At 43.2% G+C, this 19,654-nt stretch overlaps 1 protein-coding gene across 1 annotated transcript in view; it reads right to left on the bottom strand.

The window, feature by feature from the left end:
* Positions 1-19,654, bottom strand: part of LOC131185825 (transmembrane protein 132D-like) — a 318,182-nt gene that overhangs the window by 217,764 nt on the left and 80,764 nt on the right. The window lies entirely within an intron of this gene.

Here is a 19,654-nt window from a genome sequence, read left to right on the forward strand (position 1 = left end):
AGGGGTTGGGCTAGAAGACCACTAAGGACTTTTCCAACCCTACTAATTGTATGTTGTAAGACAATGATATAGGGACGCAGTGGCTCAGGGGCTAGGACGTTGAGCTTGTCGATCAAAAGGTCGGCAGCTCAGTGATTTGAATCCCTAGTGCTGCCGTGTAACGGGGTAGCAGTTTTGAAAGCAAGTAAAAATGCAAGTAGAAAAAATAGGGACCACCTTTGGTGGGAAGGGAACAGCGTTCCGTGCGCCTTAGGTGTTGAGTCATGCCGGCCACATGACCACGGAGACGTCTTCGGACAGCACTGGCTCTTCAGCTTTGAAATGGAGATGAGCACCGTCCCCTAGAGTCGGGAATGACTAGCACGTATGTGTGAGGGGAACCTTTACCTTTACCTTTACCTTTAAGACAATGATTCTGGTAGACAATCAGACTCTATGTAAAAGCCAGTTTTCTAACCTCCACCACAACATAATTTAGTTGGCTTTTTGTGTTGTTCCATATACCATGGTTCTGCAAGTTGTATTAAACAAACCATGATATTCATGAGAGCCAGTAAGTATGTTGACATTTTAAGACTCAGGTTCTGCTAAAAACATCAGAACGCAAATATTAGGTCCACCGGCTTCATTTCCACATGATTTATAACACAGTTTATAAAACCCAGTGGATAACCCTGGTTTAGGATGCCAGGCTAGGTTTGATGAGCTACCAAGTCTGCATATGTATTTTCAAACAAGGGGATGCAAAAAGACTTGCTTTTATTTTTAAATAAATATTTGTGGATCATTTTTAACCACAAACCAGAGGAAAAAATTATACAGGTGGATTTTTGTTGCTAATTTTTAGTTGCAAAGATAAAACTGTCATGGATATGCCAGCTTGGAAATACTGTGATACACAGAAAAAAACTGTGTGCTGTCACCAGCTACTCTTTTGGTTTTCGGCACGTGCATGTGCATGTGCACCAGTCTACTGGTCTTCTGGTTTCTGGGGCTCTGGCACGTGTGAAGATCAGCTGGCCAGCGCACATGCGTGTGCTAAAAACCAAAAGAGAAGCTGGCGACAGCGCATGTGCCCACAGAGAGGGATCTGCATGCCACCTCTGGCACGCGTGCCATAGGTTCGCCATCACTGGTCTAGAATCTTCTTAAAAACCTCCAGTGATGAAGCATCCACAACTTCTGGTTGCAAGCTGTTCCACTGGTTAATTGACCTCACTGTTAGGAAGTGTGTTCAGCTGCTAAAAAAGCCAACACAGTTCTGGGCTGCATAAACAGAGGGATAGAATCAAGATCACGTGAAGTGTTAGTACCACTTTATAATGCCTTGGTAAGGCCACACTTGGAATATTGCATCCAGTTTTGGTCGCCATGATGTAAAAAAGATGTTGAGACTCTAGAAAGAGTGCAGAGAAGAGCAACAAAGATGATTAGGGGATTGGAGGCTAAAACATATGAAGAATGGTTGCAGGAACTGGGTATGTCTAGTTTAATGAAAAGAAGGATTAGGGGAGACATGATAGCAGTGTTCCAATATCTCAGGGGCTGCCACAAAGAAGAGGGAGTCGGGCTGTTCTCCAAAGCACCTGAAGGTAGAACAAGAAGCAATGGGTGGAAGCTGATCAAGGAAAGAAGCAACTTAGAACTAAGGAGAAATTTCCTGACAGTTAGAACAATTAATAAGTGGAACGACTTGCCTCCAGAAGTTGTAAATGCTCCAACACTGGAAATGTTTAAGAAAATGTTGGATAACCATCTGTCTGAGATGGTGTAGGGTTTCCTGCCTGAGCAGGGGGTTGGACTAGAAGGCCTCCAAGGTCCCTTCCAACTCTGTTGTTGTTGTTGTTGTTATGTCTTTCCTTAATTCCAGGTTGCTTCTTTCTTTGATTAATTTCCATCTGTTGCTTCTTGTCCTGCCCTCTGGTGCTTTGGAGAATAAATTGATCCCCTCTTTGTTCAGTGACCATTATACTGAAAAAAGTGACATGACTGTTTATTAAAATTTTGACCGTTGCAGTCTCCCCATGATCACATGATCAAAATTCAGATGCTTGGCAACAGACTCGTATTTATGATGGTTGCAAGTGTCCTGGGATCAAATGATCCCCTTTTGTGACCTCCTGACAAACCAAGTAAACGGAGCAAGCCAGATTCGCTCAACAACGGTGTTACTAACTTGACAATTGCAGGGATTCACTTAACAACAGTGACAAGGAAAGTCATAAAACGGGGCAACGTTCACTTTAGAAGTGTTTCGCTTAGCAACAGAAATTTCGTGTTATTTCTGCTAGGTTGACAAGTAACCGGAGCTCACCCCGTTACGCGGCTCTAGGGATTCGAACCGCTGAACTGCCAACCTTTCGATCGATCAAGGATCAAGGTAAAAGAGGTAACATTTGCCTTTGAAGAAGAAACTCAAGAGATCGTCAAAAATTCAACCCTGGCATGTGGAAAAGCTGCAGTTTTCTACCACAAAAGGATGTCTATCATAGAATAGGAGGTGGAAATGAACAAATGAAGCTCAGCCCTGGGGTGGACTTATCTTGATTTTGATTCCCAAACTCTTCTTCAGATAGTCTTATCGGCTTTTATTCATTGTAAGTCGAAAATGGAAAACAACTGAGTCCCTGATTCTCCTAGAGGATTCGATATTATTTTGCAAGAGAGTGGCCCGGCAAAACATAAGCCATTTAAAACTGTATAATGTACCCTCAAATTCTTATTACGGTCTATGGTTTCTCCAGTCCTGGGAGACGGAAACCTGTTATCAATATGCATCACCATGAAAGCAGATTAAAATTAAATCAATCTGTTTATTTTATAGGTTTGCAAGGCAGTTCCCTCTCCCTCCAAACCCTAGCATGTCCTTCATCTAATTAACATTTCAGGAGGAGGTGGGAATCGTATCGTGCTACACTCGGTGAGGGATATTAAAAAAAAAAATAATCCCAGGAGGCTTTCTAATTAAATTTAATTAGCAAAAGTCCACCAGCCCAGTGCAAACTTAAAGAGATGAACTTTGCGTGCTGGTGTGGAACAAACCAGAGATCTTCAGCAATATCTTTCTAGGAAGTCAAGCAAAAATGATCACCCTGCTGGTTATAGAGTAGAACGTGGGCACTATATATATATCCTGAAAGGATTGCTGGGAAAGCAGTGTTTGATTTGACCCATTGAGTCGACAGATTTTTGATGTTCCATCCGTTTTAATGGAATTGCCATTGAATGTAGGAGAAGAGCATGCAGAACTTGGAGGTGGAGTCAAAGGAGTTATCAGCCAAGAGTCATTATGTTGCCACAAACTATTCAAATCCAGCTCCTCCTGAATTCCGTTGACCCCTTAACCTGGTGCAAATTTAGTGTTGAACTTTAATTGACTAGTTTCTTGTGTATAGGCATGAGCAATAAATATTCTGATCTACAATTTAGCGTATGGTCCTCATTCTTTGTGCCTGACACTGAATTTTCAAATCAAATATACAACGATATACCATATTTTTCCATCGATAAGACGCCCCCATGTATAGGACACCCCGTGTTTCATGTAGAGTAAGTAAGCACACTGCAAGTCATCACTGTGCAGAAGCCATCTTATTAGACCGTGAGTAATACAAGGACAGGAAATGCATCACAGGAACAACAGAGATGAAACCTAGAGTGGCAATATGATACAGGAAAAAACTACAATAGAGAAGAATGATAAAGCTGCATATAAGGTAGAGGCTCATCCGGCAGAGCTGGAGGAATGAAATAGGCCACGCCTTCTCCTCTCGGCCTCCTGTGAATAAGATGCCCCTTCATTTTCTAGTAAATATTTTTAAGAAAAAGTAGCATTTTATACATGGAAAAATACAGTATCTTTTGAGTCCATCTTGACTCTTGGCAACTGCCTGGACAAGTCCCTACAATTTCCTTGACCACATTTTTGGGGGGGGAAGTTGCCTGTCCTTGTTCTCTTCTTCTTAAGAGCAAGAGAAAAGGACGAGTTCAAAGTCACTCAGTTGTCTTTGGGTCTAATGCAGGACTAGAACTCATGGTCTTGTGATTTCTAGCCTGGTGCTTTCATCCATTCCACCACATCTTTTTAATAGTTCTCCAGCATTCAAGAACTGAAGTCAGTTTCAAAGCTCCTGGAGACATCAGGTTACATTGGAAAGACTTAACAATAGCAATAGCACTTAGACTAATATACCGCTTCATAGTGCCTTTGAGCCCTCTGTAAACAGTTTACAGAGTCAGCCTCTTGCCCCCAACAATCTGGCTCCTCATTTTACCCACTTCGGAAGGACAGAAGGCTGAGTCAACCTTGAGCGATCAGGATCAAACTGCTGGTGGTAGGCAGAGTTAGCCTGCAATAGGAATAGCACTTAGTACTTAGCTTTATATACCACTTCATTGTGCTTTACATAGCAATAGACTCAGCACTTATACTTTATATACCGCTTCATAGAGTTTTACAGCCCTCTCTAAACAGTTTATAGAGTCAGCCGCTTGCCCCCAACAATCTGGGTCCTCATTTTACCCACCTCGGAAGAATGGAAGGCTGAGTCAACCTTGAGCCTGGTGAGATTCGATCTGCCAAACTGCTGGCAGCCGGTGATCAGCAGAAGTAACCTGCAGGACTGCACTCTAATCACTGCGCCACCGTGGCTCACTTGAAGAAACAAGGATACCTCTAAGAAAAATGCCAATCATGTTTTTGCCCAAGGTTGTGAGAGATTAAGGTCCTTGTGACATTAAGAGACAGATCATCAGTGACCCTATGCTTCAGTTTGCTAACCAGGTTGAAACTCAATCATTCTAATGTCCCATTCTCTAGGCCAAATTTTGCCATTGGTAACCACAATTGGCCTGAAGTAAGAGAATTCAGAACTAACTTGGCTGGCTCTCCGTTCTTACCCACCAGAGATCCTTCTCCCTCTTCTTTCCCCTTTCTGCTTCCCCTCCCACAATCAAATGTAGAGATCAACAAGATTCACAGGCACATGGCTTACCCATATACAGGGCTTCAAAAAGAATCAGATCATTTGCATTTAAGTGGATCCAGTGATGTGAAAGATGCTCTAACAAAAGAAGACAGGTGAGAATCCAGACAAGACTTGTGCATGTAGATAAAATAAGGGCCTGGAGACTAAAACATATGAACAACGGTTGCAGAAATCAGATATGGCTAGTCTAGTGAAAAGAAGAGCTAGGAGTGACATGATAGCAGTGTTTCAATATTTGAAGAGCTGCCACAAAGAATAGAATAGAATAGAATAGAATAGAATAGAATAGAATAGAATAGAATAGAATAGAATAGAATAGAATAGAATAGAATAGAATAGAATAGAATTTTATTGGCCAAGTGTGATTGGACACACAAGGAACTTGTCCTGGTGCATATGCTCTCAGTGTACACAAAAGAAAAGATACGTTCATCAAGGTACAACATTTACAACACAATTGATGGTCAATATATCAATATAAATCATAAGGATTGCAGCAACAAGTTATAGTCATACAGTCATAAATGGAAAGAGATTGGTGATGGGAACTATGAAACGATTAATAGTAGTGCAGAATAGAATAGAATAGAATAGAATAGAATAGAATAGAATAGAATAGAATAGAATAGAATAGAATAGAATAGAATAGAACAGAACAGAACAGAACAGAACAGAATAGAATAGAATAGAATGAGGAGGGAGGGAGGAGGAGGAGGAGGAGGAGGAAGGAAAGAAGACGGAGAAGGAGAAGGAAGAGAAGTAGAAAGAATAGGATAGGATAGGATAGGATAGGATAGGATAGAATAGGATAGGATAGGATAGGATAGGGATGGGACCTTGGAGGTCTTCTAGTCCAGCCCTCTACTCAAGCAGGAGAACCTATACTATTTCAGATAAGTGACTGTCTAGACTCTTCTGAAAAACCTCCAGTGATGAAGCACCCATGATTTCTCGTGGCAAGCTGTTCCACTGGTTAATTGTCCTGAGTCCTGACTGTAGGGAAGTTTCTCCTTAATTCTAGGTTACTTCTCTTTGATCGGTTTCCAACCATTATTTCTTGTCCTGCCCTCTGCTGCTTTGGAGAATAAAATTTGACCCCCTGTTCTTTGTGGCAGTCCCAAACCACAAGAAACCATAGATGGCAACTAATCAAGGAGAGAAGCAACCTGGAATTTGGGAAACTTCCTAAGAGTGAGGACAATTTATCAGTGGAACAACTTGCCTCCAGAAGTTGTGAATGCTCCAACACTGGAAGTTTTTAAGAAGAGATTGGATAACCTGAAATGGTGTAGGTCTTCCTGCCTAAGCAGTGGGTTAGAAGTTGTGGGTGCTTCATCAGTGGAGGCTTTTAAGAAGAAACTGGACAGCCATTTGTCTGAAATGCATAGGTTTCTCCTGCTTGAGCAGGGGGTTGGACTAGAAGACCTTCAAGGTCCCTTCCAACTCTGTTCTGTAACTAAAGCATGCATCTAATTTCCTGCCTCCAGCCCAGCTTTAGGGCCAGGTGTCGGCTGCTTGCAATTTTAGCCTGGCTTATTATTAATTGAGCTCCTACCTCTCAGTGACTAGACAGAACAATTGGAGATCTCCAGCAGAGAGAAAATTCCTACTGTGACAAGTCTGGCGTCTGCGTTTTTTATTTGCTGAGCTCCAATACAGATGAGAAGCAAACTGCAACAAGCTCCCCGCCCCCCATGAAAGAGCCACACATGGAGGCATTTAGAGCAGAAGATAAATAGGAGATAAATCCTTCTGGGAGATGGCTTGCTAGTGTTCGAACAAATGTCCATCTGGATTCAGTTCCAAGTGAAGAGAAAGGCACTGGAAACATGGAGACTACTTGGAAAAAAAATGTTTAATTAGGTTCTACATTAAGGCACAGGTACAGTATATATGTACCTTGCTCAATAGTAGTAACTGTGAGAGGGATCTTGGAGTCCTAGTGGACAATCACTTAAATAGGAGCCAGCAGTGTGCAGTAGCTGCCAAAAAAACCAACACAGTTCTAGGCTGCGTAAACAGAGGGATAGAATCAAGATCATGTCAAGTGTTAATACCACTTTATAATGCCCTGGTAAGGCCATACGTGGAATACTGCATCCAGTTTTGGTCACCACGATGTAAAAAAGATGCTGAGACTCTAGAAAGAGTGCAGAGAAGAGCAACAAAGAGAATTAGGGGACTGGAGGCTAAAACATATGATGAACGGTTACAGGAACTGGGCATGTGTAGTTTAATGAAAAGAAGGACTAGAAGAGACATGATAGCAGTCTTCGGATATCTTAGGGGCTGCCACAAAGAAGAGGGAGTCAAGCTATTCTCCAAAGCACCTGAGGGCAGGACAAGAAGCAATGGGTGGAAACTAATCAAGGAGAGAAGCAACCTAGAACTAAGGAGAAATTTCCTGACAGTTAGAACAATTAATCGGTGGAACAACTTGCCTCCAGAAGTTGTGAATGCTCCAACACTGGAAGTTTTTAAGAAGATGTTGGATAACCATTTGTTTGAAGTGGTGTAGGGTTTCCTGCCTAGGCAGGGGGTTGGACTAGAAGACCTTCAAGATCCCTTCCAACTCTGTTATTCTATGTTCTAATGGTGGCAGGACCACATGGTTTGAGGTCCTGGGCAAAAAAGCACATGGGTAAGAGAGAGAGAGAGAGAAAGAGAGATTTATACTCTCTGTTAGTCTTTAAATTTGAGCTTGTATTCTGATTGGTTGTCAGACTCCCATGGGGCCATGCAGGGGTATCTTTGTAGGTTGTCTTTTGAGTGCCCGGCTTGGTTGAGCCTTGCTGGGTGATGCAATCTCCCCAGGTGCCATGTGGAGAATTCTGTTGCTAGATGGGTAGAGGGCTAATCCTATGTTTGTTGGATCTTGGGTGGACATTTGCTTATGAATAGACCTAGCTATCTCTTTCTCTCTTAAGTGCTGGCATCTGCTATGGGCTATTGAGGAGGGTGGGAGCTATTAAGGGTGAGTCTGCTTCCTGCCTTAAAAAACATGTTTCTGCATTTCTCATCGAGGGAGGTATAATATTCTGCCTTTTTTAATATTTCCTACAATATTTCATTTTTCTAGGAGAGGGGTAGGTGCTAACTTCCTAGACTAGCATTGGATTGAGGGGAGGAAGGAAGAGGCTTTAAAAGAAGAGTCAGCCAACCATCCAAAACCTAGGAGAGAGATTCTCCTTCGGCAGGAATAAATTCTAATATGCTTTCTATCGGATGCATCATTCTGGACAGCCACTATCAAAGTATTCTTTAGGATTGGAGGAATGTAATTGAAGAACTTATGGTCTGGTTCTTCTCCTCTCTTTCCTCCCGATCGCTGGCTTAGCTATTTTTTTTTTCTGACAATGGGAGATTTCCCTTGCTCTGTGTTGGAGATAGAATTCACCTAAGAGAAAAATAAATGTCATCTTTTCTGAAAAGCAAGGGGGAAAGAAGACAGACGTCTACCATAAATGCGCACAGGCTTCTTAAAATTCCTCCCTACCTTTGATTTTGAAAGTTGAGCACATCCTTGAGTAAGATTGAAATCGTCCATCCAAGACTGTCAAAACTTCCAGCTGCATTTTGGCAGCCTCAGTGCTTGAACCCTAACGTCTGTACATAGCTCTGGAGGTTAATCGAGGACATTAAACATCCAGAAAATTTTCCAAAAAAAAATTCTGGATATTGATCAAGGACATTAAACATCTAGAAAGCTTTGGAAGAATTCTGGATGTTAATCAAGGACATCAAAAATCCAGAAAACCTTCAAAAAAAATTCTGGATATTGATCAAGGACATTAAACATCCTGGATGTTAATCAAAGACATTAAACATCCAGAAAACCTTCAAAAAAAATTCTGGATATTGATCAAGGACATTAAACATCTAGAAAGCTTTGGAAGAATTCTGGACGCTAATCAAGGACATTAAACATCCAGAAAACCTTCAAAAAAAATTCTGGATATTGATCAAGGACATTAAACATCTAGAAAGCTTTGGAAGAATTCTGGATGTTAATCAAGGACATTAAACATCCAGAAAACCTTCAAAAAAAATTCTGGATATTGATCAAGGACATTAAACATCTAGAAAGCTTTGGAAGAATTCTGGATGTTAATCAAGGACATCAAAAATCCAGAAAACCTTCAAAAAAAATTCTGGATATTGATCAAGGACATTAAACATCCTGGATGTTAATCAAAGACATTAAACATCCAGAAAACCTTCAAAAAAAATTCTGGATATTGATCAAGGACATTAAACATCTAGAAAGCTTTGGAAGAATTCTGGACGCTAATCAAGGACATTAAACATCCAGAAAACCTTCAAAAAAAATTCTGGATATTGATCAAGGACATTAAACATCTAGAAAGCTTTGGAAGAATTCTGGATGTTAATCAAGGACATTAAACATCCAGAAAACCTTCAAAAAAAATTCTGGATATTGATCAAGGACATTAAACATCTAGAAAGCTTTGGAAGAATTCTGGAGGTTAATCAAGGACATTAAACATCCAGAAAACCTTCCAAAAAAAATTCTGGATATTGATCAAGGACATTAAACATCTAGAAAGCTTTGGAAGAATTCTGGAGGTTAATCAAGGACATTAAATATCCAGAAGATGCAGTGGAGAAAATAGAAAATGCTCTTCAGAAAATGTTCTTCTTTAATGCAAGAGAAACTGGATGTGACCGCCAGGGAGGCTGGCTCACACAGATAAGGAGAACTGGGAGTTTCAGAATTACTGGAAATTTCTCTGACTTGTGTTTTCCCAAGTGAGAAGCATTTTGGCAGCTATGGAGGCAGATTAGTAAATAATTTGCTCCCAACAGAAATTCCCAGAGCAAAAAAAAAATTATTAACAGTAATCAGCTCCTTTCCTCTTCTTCTCCTGTCCTCTCCACATTTCCAAGGAAGATGCTTTGATCAGCATGTATATTTAGTCCAATTGCTTGCTCCCCCTCCCCAAGTATACTCTCATCCCAGCAGGTTATAAAAAAATGAAACAAAACGAAATAAAATGCAGCAGTCAGGCAGCTGGAGAGCATAACCCAAAACTTTTGTAGAAAGTTAGCACCCACCCTTCTTCTTCTAGAAGAATGAAATATTCTAGGAAATATTTAAAAGGCAGAATATTACACCTCCCTGGATGAGAAAAAGGAGATACAATCAGTAGTAGGATTCAGGCCAGTTCGGGCGAATCGGTAGTTAAATTGCTGGCTGGCTCCACCCCTCCCCTCCCTGCCCTTTCCAGGAGTCTCCATGTGCCCGATTTTGGCTCCAAGGTAAGTGCAGGAAGGCTTCCTAAGCCCAAAACAGGGTGCAGGAGCTGCAATACCCCCCCCCGGTGGCCCATTTTCACTCCCAGGAGGCTTCAGGGAGGCCACCTAGGTCCAAAACAGGGCATGAGGGGTGCGGCACCCCCACACACAACCCATTTTCATTCCCAGGAAGCTGCAAGGAGGCGTACTAGGCCCCAAATGGGATGCGCAGTGGGTGGCACATCCCCCCCCCTGCAGCCCGTTTTTGCTCCCAGGAGGGTGCAGGAGGCCAAGTGCTGCCTGTCACACAACCCTGGCCATGCACACCATGGCCACACTCACCCAGTTGGTCATTAGGGCAGAGAACCGGTTGTTAAATTATTTGAATCCCTCCACTGAGATACATGCTCTTGGAAAGCAGCCCCCAACTTTGTTAATAGCTCCAGAAAGACTTGTGCCAACCTATCTACAAGACAAAAGGCTGGGCCAGCTTATCTACAAAACAAAAGACCTTCACCCTCAGAACTCAATAGGATTAGCCCATCTCAACACATGGCATCTGGGAAGATTACATCCACCCAGCAAAGTTCAACCAAGTCTGGGACTCAAGACAGCTGTCAGCCTCCGCTTGCTACAACTTTATTACTTTATTACTCTGGGTAGTCTGTCTTCTGATTTATGCATTTACTGCTCTGCTTGCTATGGCTGTCATGGTAATGTGGGGGGGGGAAGAGTGCTGGAAGAAATACTGTGTAAAGGAGTGAATTAGAGGGCTTTCTTCAAACTTGCTCGGCAGTTGGAAGGCAGGTTGATAACAGTCAAGGTTAACGGCCTGAACATGCCAGAGAGATGGGACCATCTGAAGATGCTCACCTCTAAGAAGACGGGGATTGGACAAGACTGATCGGACCAAAGGGAGGAGGGCTTCGGGGATATTTCTTATGCATAATGTCCACGCCAAATACCTCAGAGCTTGCTCTCATTTTGTTTGCTTTCAGTTCATATTCAGTTAAATGGAGTTGGGGTTTTCCTTTCTTGAGTATTGAAAGGCAGCATACCTGACAACAGCCTACAAAATTACCCCTGCATGGCCCCATGGGAGCCTGACAACCAATCAGAATACATGTCCTTGCCACAGGAACAGGAAGTTCCCATTCAAAGCCCAAGAGAGGTATAAATCTCTCTCTCTCTCCCATGTGCTCAATTGCCCAGGACCTCAAACCATGTGGTCCTATCCACCATTAAACCCTCTTTCCAAACAGCCTCCATGTTTCCAGTGTCTTTCCCCCCACTTGGAACTGAACCCAGATGGACATTTTCTTCCAACACTTTATTTCACTTGGGGCTGTGAGCCAGGATCTTTGGCTATTTTAGTAGTGTGTTAATCAAGGTAACCTTCTCCTTGTCTTCTTCTAAGCATAGTTAGAAAGCATTTTCATGCATTAAAGACTAGAATTTCCTGAGATAATCTAAAACAGGGATGTCAAACTCAAGGCTGGAGGGCCGAATCTGGCCTGCGGGGTGCTTAGGGTGGAAACCCTGGAAAAAATGGACCGGCTCGTGGTGCCTCTGCCAGCAAAAATGGAGCTTGGGAAGGCCACGTACATTGCTCCCAGGCTCTGTTTTCGGCCATGACGGCCTCCTACAGTTACGTGCAGTTCCCCCAAGCTCTGTTTTCACTGGCAGAGGGTTACAGGAGGCCTTGTGGCCAAAAATGGAGCTCAGGACCTTGGGTTCGTTGGCAGAGCGCTCGGGCAACCACAGGCACCCCCTGGCGTGATTGACATCAAGCTGGCCATGCACCACCATTCCCCAGTCGCCCGAGGTCAGACACAACCCTGATGCGGCCCTCAATGCAATTGAGGTTTGATGCCCCTGATCTGAAAGATCTTCCAAAGAGATCTCAAGGCAGCAATTCCCAAGTTGGATAACCAATCTAGATGGTTGTAGAGCACCCAAACCACCCCAACCAGCGTCACCTATTCTGGGAGTTGATGTCCACACTGTTCTGACCTAGGCTCCCTTAACAAGTAGGAGGCAGGAATTATTGGCAAAACCTCTTTTGTTTACACAACTGTGAATTACCTTCATTCAATCAGCAAGGTTTGTCCAAACAGTTTTTCAAACAAATAATTCTCAACACACCTTATCTCATTTGGCAAGCTGCCACGTAATTTGTTTCCAACCGCAGTACAAGGCAAAACTTGGGACAGAGTCTTTCAGGGTCACGTAATGAACTAATTGTTTCCTGCAAAAGCCTGTTCGCTCCTCCTTTATTTCCTATGGGAGAGACCAATCACCTCTACGGTGTGGCTTTACTCCCGAGTTGACCCTGCTTTCTGAGTTGTTCTTGTCTTCTGGCAGCTCTGCGCATGCACACACTGGGAACGGGCTCCAGCTGTTCCTCCGCCTCGCTGCTGTCTATCTCCCTCTCTGCCTCCGACGCAGAGTCCTCGTCTGAGCTTTCCCCAGCCCCCAGGATTCACCCATGTTCCTCCCCAACCTCCTCACTGTCCGACTCTGCTGCCAGCTCCACTGGCCACTGGCGGGTCACAACACACAAATCTGGAGTCAGGGCTGGCTGTGCTGGGTGTGGGAATATAATGACAGAACTGTTCTAGGACCGAAGCACATTTAGAAGATTTCAGAGTGCTGTGACTCTCAAGAGCTGGCTGTTTCAGCAGTATTAACTATCAATATTTTAAAGACCTGAACACATGCTTCAATTGACATGTTCACTCAAGGATGCAAAGAGACAGAGATGTTCCATTTACACATTCTGCTTTCTCGCTGATAGCAGGAGTGCTCTGGGGTTGTCGTAGCCTCCGACAAGCCCAACTTGTGTTTTCCACACCAGAGCTTCACCTTGACAGCTAGGGAGCCTACTGAACCCTGGTGAGAATCAGAGATCAGTAATAGAATAGAAATCCCCAGGAGAAACTAAGAAAGACGGATATCCCCATCAGCCCAGCCAAGTTGGAAGAGTAGTGAAAAATGTTTTTCTCTTGCTAATACGGTCATCTGTTGGATTGTTTCCAACACATGGATTCCATGAGGTCTAATTCTGAAATTTTCTGCATGGGCTTTACTCAGCTTCTTAGTCTCATCTCATCTTCTTAATTCCCCATCCAAGGGCTAACCAGCTTTGACCCTGCTTAGCTTCACAGCTTGGAGAACGTCAGCCAGATCTTATCTGAAATTTTCTACATGGTCTTTTCTCAACTTCTTAGTCTCATCCCAATTCTTAATTCCTCATCCAAGGGCTAATCAGTTCTGACTCTGCTTAGCTTCAGAGCCTGAAGAACCTCGTCGAGATCTTATCACCAGCTGGACTAATTCTGAAATTTTCTGCATGATCTTTTTTCAACTTCTTAGCCTCATCCCATCTTCTTAATTCCCTATCCAAGGGCTAACCAGCTTTGACCCTATTTACAGTAGCTTCAGCAGAGCCTGGAGAACATCATCCAGATCTTTTCACCGACTGGACTATCTCTGAGATTTCCTACATTAGTGGGGGTCAAACGTGATTTCATTGAGGGCCGCATCAGGGTTGTGTTTGATCTCGATGTGGCCAGCTCAATAACACTTATTAAGGCTCCATTTTCAGACAGCCTCTTGCAGCCTCTTGCAACCCACTGTCAGCAAAAACGGAGCCCAGGGAGGGCCACGAGCAGCCAGCCAGGGCTCTATTTTCGGCCACGACAGCCTCCTGTAACCCTCTGCCAGTGAAAATAGAGTTTGGGGAGGTGTCTAGCAGAGGTACCATGGGCCAGTCCTTCCAGGGAGGGCTCATGGGCCAGTTATAAGCACCCCATGGGCTGGATCCGGATTGCAGGCCTTGAGTTTGATACTCCGGTCCTACATAGTCTCCACTGCCATCCTTCCAGGACACTTTCTTTCCCCCAGGACAACAAAAGTAACAAAGAAGTGTATCTTGGAACCTGCCCACTTTTCTTTTAAGTGCACTTTGGATGCATTATCTTGTTGAGCTCCAAACAGCTTGCCTAACTCTCAAATCTGTGGAAAGTGCTTCAAGACAATCAATGCGTCTGATTTTTTAAAAAATAGGAAAGGAAAGGAACTACAAAGTCTCCATCTTTTTCTAAACACTTCAAAGAGATTCTACTCCAATTGCAGGGCAATTTCTCCTCAGTGTGCCACCAACATCTGGGTGCACAAATAGTTATTTAGCATGCATTTCAGGGCCACTATAGTGCTCAGTAGCCCTCTCCCACAATCCTCATTCCCCCTGCCTCCCTTGGACACCTGGCTATGATATAAAAATTTAGCACCCGTTATGCCGAGTATAAATGCTTCCTTGGAGAACACAATGGACTCGAGTTCAGCAAAGCATTGGAGCTTATCAGAAGAGGACAATGCCTTTAATGACAGCCATCAACCAGATCTTCCCCTCCTTCAGGTCCAGTTCACAAAAGGCTGGGCTAAGATTGTTATTACATTATTATTAGCTTGAAAGCTTGCAAAAGAAAAGAATATAGGAAGCTTATGACCCCGGAGTTTTATTGTAGCTCACCCTGTGAATGCATTCACAGAGGCACAGAAGAAAATTGCCTCTCTGGATGGTGTTTTCAAACATAGGAAACCTGTGGACAAGTGTGGGATTTTTTTTTTTTAAATGTAAATTGGAGCTGCTATTCATGCTACTTCTAATATATACACATATATGTGGTGGTATGTACACACACACATTTCTTTTCAGCCAAATAGTTAGGGATGCTCTCCTCCTTTATCTTCACCATTTTACATTCCTAGATGGAATCAAGGATGCCCAGTTTGAAAAAAGCAAAATGGTCTTATGTCTAGCTTAATAATGCAAATGCTACACAGTCCGGAATGTAGGAAACGGCTTCATTATAGCAACAACACCCTTCATTTAGCTGAGGGAATAGAAGGGGAACTTATCAAATTTGTAGATGATACTAAACTGGCAGGAATAGCCAACTCCCTAGAAGATAGGCTCAAGATCCAGATGGATCTTGGCTGACTTAAACCCTGGGCCCTATCTAACAAAGTGAAGTTCAATGTAGAGAAAAGTAAAGTCCTATACTTAGGCAAGAAAAACCAAAGTACACATATAAACTGGGGAAAACCAGGCTTAATAGCAGTGATTATGAGGGGATCTTGGAGTCTTAGTGGACAACCAGCTAAATATGAGCCAGCAGTGTGCAGCAGCAGCCCAAAAAGCCAATGCAATCCTAAATTGCATTAACAGAGGGATACAATCAAGATCAAGTGAGGTACTAATACCACTCTAAAAGCCCTAGTAAGACCACACCTAGAGTACTGCATCCGGTTTTGGTCACCACACTATAAAAAAGAGGTTGACACTCTAGAAAGAATACAGACAAGAGCAATCAGGATGATGAGGGGACTGGAGATTAAAACATAGGATGAATGGTTGCAGGAACTGGGCATGGCTAGTCTAGTGAAGAGAAGGATCAGGGGAGACACGATAGCAGTGATCCAATATTTGAGGGGCTGCCACAGAGAGGAGTAGGTCAAGTTGTTTTCCAAGGCACCTGAAAGCCAGACAAGGAATAATGGATGGTAACTGACCAAGGAGAGATTCAACCTAGAAATGAGGAGGAACTTTCTGACAATCAACCAATGGAACAGACGTTGCCTTTGGAAGTTGTGGGAGCTTCATCACTTGAGACTTTCACAAAAAAGATTGGACTGCCATTTTTCCGAAATGGTGTAAGGTCTCCTGTTTGAGTGGGGGATTGGACTAGATGACCTATAAGATTCCTTCCAACTCTGCTAATTTGTAAATTGAGAACAGTCAAAGGCAACTCAATAAGGGACTCAAACCAGAACCTTCCCCATGAAAAATGGATGGTTAATTCATGAAATTTAGGTTCTCTACAGGTGAAACTGGGAACAACGAATCCAGTACAAACCGAACAAAACATCAGGCTTCAGTGCTTTTCTTTGCCATATTCTCTGTTGTTGTTTTGAAGAACATTTTCATGGCAAAATCACAAGGTTAGAGGATGTCCAAGACGGTGCCCTCAAATGGACCTTTCCAAGTGAGGTGAAGCTGTTTCTAGAGACCATCGTTTCAATAACGACAGCCAACCACTCAAACTATCAAACAAGCCAAAACCAGACAATGACTCAGAAGCATGCCAGATAAACAAATCTAATCCTAATCTGCACCATACAGACGGTATGTAACTATAGCCCAGCAACAACAGCCAGCCAATCAAACAGTCCGAAATCAGACCTTGACTCAGAAATATCCAAACAAACAACATTCAGACTAATTTGCATCTTGTAAAAAGGTATTTAAAGACCGGTGTTCTGACAGACGAGCACAACTCAAAACATACCGACGATGTCTCCTCGAATGGTGATGAAATGTTTGCAACCAAATCACCAAGTTTGGAGCTCAATCCAACAGCCTAGTTAAGAGACCATTTCTGGTAAGGTCAGGACAGCCCTTTGTACATGTCACAAACTGGTGAGGATCGAACACGTGGCAGTTGGCAGTTAACCTGCAATACTGCATTATAACCACTGTGAAGGAAGGAAGGAAGGAAGGAAGGAAGGAAGGAGGGAGGGAGGGAGGGAGGGAGGAAAGAAGTAAGGACAACAGCAATAGCACTTAGACTTATATATCGCTTTACAGTGCTTTATAGCCCTCTCTAAGCTGTTTACAGAGTCAGCATCTTGCCCCCAACAATTTAAGTCCTCATTTTACCCACCTTGGAAGGACGGAAGGTGAAGTCAACCTTGAGCCAGTCAGGATCAAACTCCTGAGAGTGGGGTAGAATTAGGCTGCAATACTGCATTCTAACTACTGCGCCACTGTGGTTATTTATGCAACCATGAATCATGAATCATGAAATGCAATCAGAATATTTAGAGTTTAAAAAAAAAAGTTAGTTAGTTAGTTTATTAAATTTCTATACCGCCCTTCTCCCGAAGGACTCAGGGCGGTTTACAGCCAACATAAAACAATATACATAAAGAGATTAAAAAACACTATAAAAATCTAATTCAAATTTGGCTAAACATTAAAACTATTAAAAATCAATAGTAAAACCCCAATTAAAAACCATAACTCATTAAGCCAGCCCCGCGCTTTGACCTCAGTAAGTTCATTCAGGGCAAGGTTCCAAATCTACACTGCTAAATGACGCCACTTTTCAAAAGATCAAAACTGAATAAGAACTTATCTGGCTCATTCAGCAACATCTCAGCTGAAACCCAACATCAAGGAGAGAAGCAACCTAGAACTAAGAAGAAATTTCCTGACAGTTAGAACAATTAATTAGTGGAACAACTTGCCTCCAGAAGTTGTGACTGCTCCAACACTGGAAGTTTTTAAGAAGAGGTTGGATAACCATTTGTCTGAAGTGGTGTAGGGTTTCCTGCCTAAGCGGGGGGGTTGGACTAGAAGACCTCCAAGGTCCCTTCCAACTTTGTTATCCTATCCTATCCTATCCTATCCTATCTCCAGGATCATTCCAGTTCCTTTGTTTGAAAAAAGTCACCCCAAAGGTAAGTTTTTCTTCCATTAAACTCAACCAATCAAAGAACACCCATTGGAATACATGGCTTGGCTCAATGATTGCAGTGTTCACTGAATGACCACTGCAAAGGAAGTCATAAAATTGGGTCCAGTCATGTAAATGCCTCGACCTACCACCCTCATATCTTATGATGGAGATTCCAGGCTCCATGATGGTCGTAAGCCAAGGATTGCCTGCATTCACCCTGAATTCCAGCGGTTCCTCCAGTGCTAGACCACATCAAAGGAAAGAGACTTTTAATATATTTTGACAGGGCTTTTAAACATTCTTTGATCTTTCTTTCCAGCATTCCCTGCCAAATGGTACTTTTTTCCATTGCCAAGCTGTCAGCCTCAGAAAGTTTTCTGATGGCAGCTGCAGTCGGCAACCTGCTTTGGCACAATCAGTTTGCAAAGAAACAATAATCATGATTGAAAAGAGAGAGTGAGAGAGAGGGAGAGAGAGAGAGAGAAGCAACAGACTAAGATGCGGTGAGACATCGTCTGTCTTTGCTTGGCATCGTCTTTCACACCAAAAAGAAAAAAGAAAAAAGAAAAAAGCTGGAGTAGAAAACAAACAAACAACAGACAAAGCCTTGAGTTGGAATTTAAGTCTTTGGGGAACAACAGGGAAGGAATGAAATTGGGGTAGAGGTTGTACTCAGCCGGTTCAGACCGGTTCGCCCGAACCAGTAGCAGAAATTGCTGGTGGGAACGGCAACTTGCCCTGGCTCTATGCCGTCCGATTTAGGTATGTTTTTGAGGCTGGGCACATGCACGGAAGGCGCACGAGTAAACTAAGTGCATGTGTGGAAGTCCATGTGCATGCGTGGATGGGGCGTGTGCACTCACATTTGCAAACCAGTAGGAAAAGTAAGGGAATACCACCCCTGAACTGGGGAGAGCAAGAAAAACAGAAGGCCACACACAGGAGAGAAAAAGAACTTGCTGATGGATGCTTCTTCTTAGTTGTTCCTTTTCAGACAATCTGCCAGCCTCCTTCTCAAAGAACCAAGGAGATCTGGTTTCCTCTTGTCTGCTTCTGACCAGGGACATTGGCCAGACTTTAATTTCCACTGATCAAAGGGAGGACAAGCCCTCCGAAAGTGAAATTATTGTGTCTCTGGCAAGCTTCGCATGGGGTCCCGCTAACCCAGCCTCCTGTGGAGATACCAGGTGGACTACAGAAGAAGACTTTAATGGCTTGTTGCTACGGGTAAATTATTGATTTGTTGGAGAGAGACTGTATTGTCAGTGCACAGAAGCACGGTGTTGAATTGAGAAGAGTAGGAGGACAAACTGTAGCTTTGTCTTCTCCTAGCTTGCAAGAGCAAGAGCATTTAGACTAATAGATTGCTTTGCAGGGCTTTACAGTCCCTAAGCGGTTTTACAGAGTCAGCCTCTTGCCACCAACAATCTGGGTCCTCATTTTACCCACCTTGAAAGGATGGAAGGCTGAGTCAACCTTGAGCTGGTCAGAATCAAACTCCTGGAGGTTGGCAGAGTTAGCCTGCAGTACTCCTTTTTAAGTACCACACAGGAAGAAAGGGAAGGATGGAAGGAAGGATGGATGGATGGATGGAAGGAAGGAAGGAAGGAAGGAAGGAGAAAAGAAAGAACAATAGCAATAGCCCTAATGTCAGCTTTGGAAGCTGATTTATGTCGTGTCCCATTCCCCCTCCGACGACCGGGTCTAGGAAGTCCATATCAAGTGTGGCAACGAAGCCTCTGCAGCTTTGCCAAATTCCTTTCAGGTTTCTCAGGGCAGGCAGGAGTCCAAGTTGTGACTTCAGCAAACTAGAGGAGACTTTGCTTGACTCAAAGTTGGAATGCCAAAAGCAGGTCCTTTATATAGGCTGTGGGGTGTGGCTCC

Source organism: Ahaetulla prasina, chromosome 15 (genome assembly GCF_028640845.1).
Source record: "Ahaetulla prasina isolate Xishuangbanna chromosome 15, ASM2864084v1, whole genome shotgun sequence".
NCBI lineage: Eukaryota > Metazoa > Chordata > Lepidosauria > Squamata > Colubridae > Ahaetulla > Ahaetulla prasina.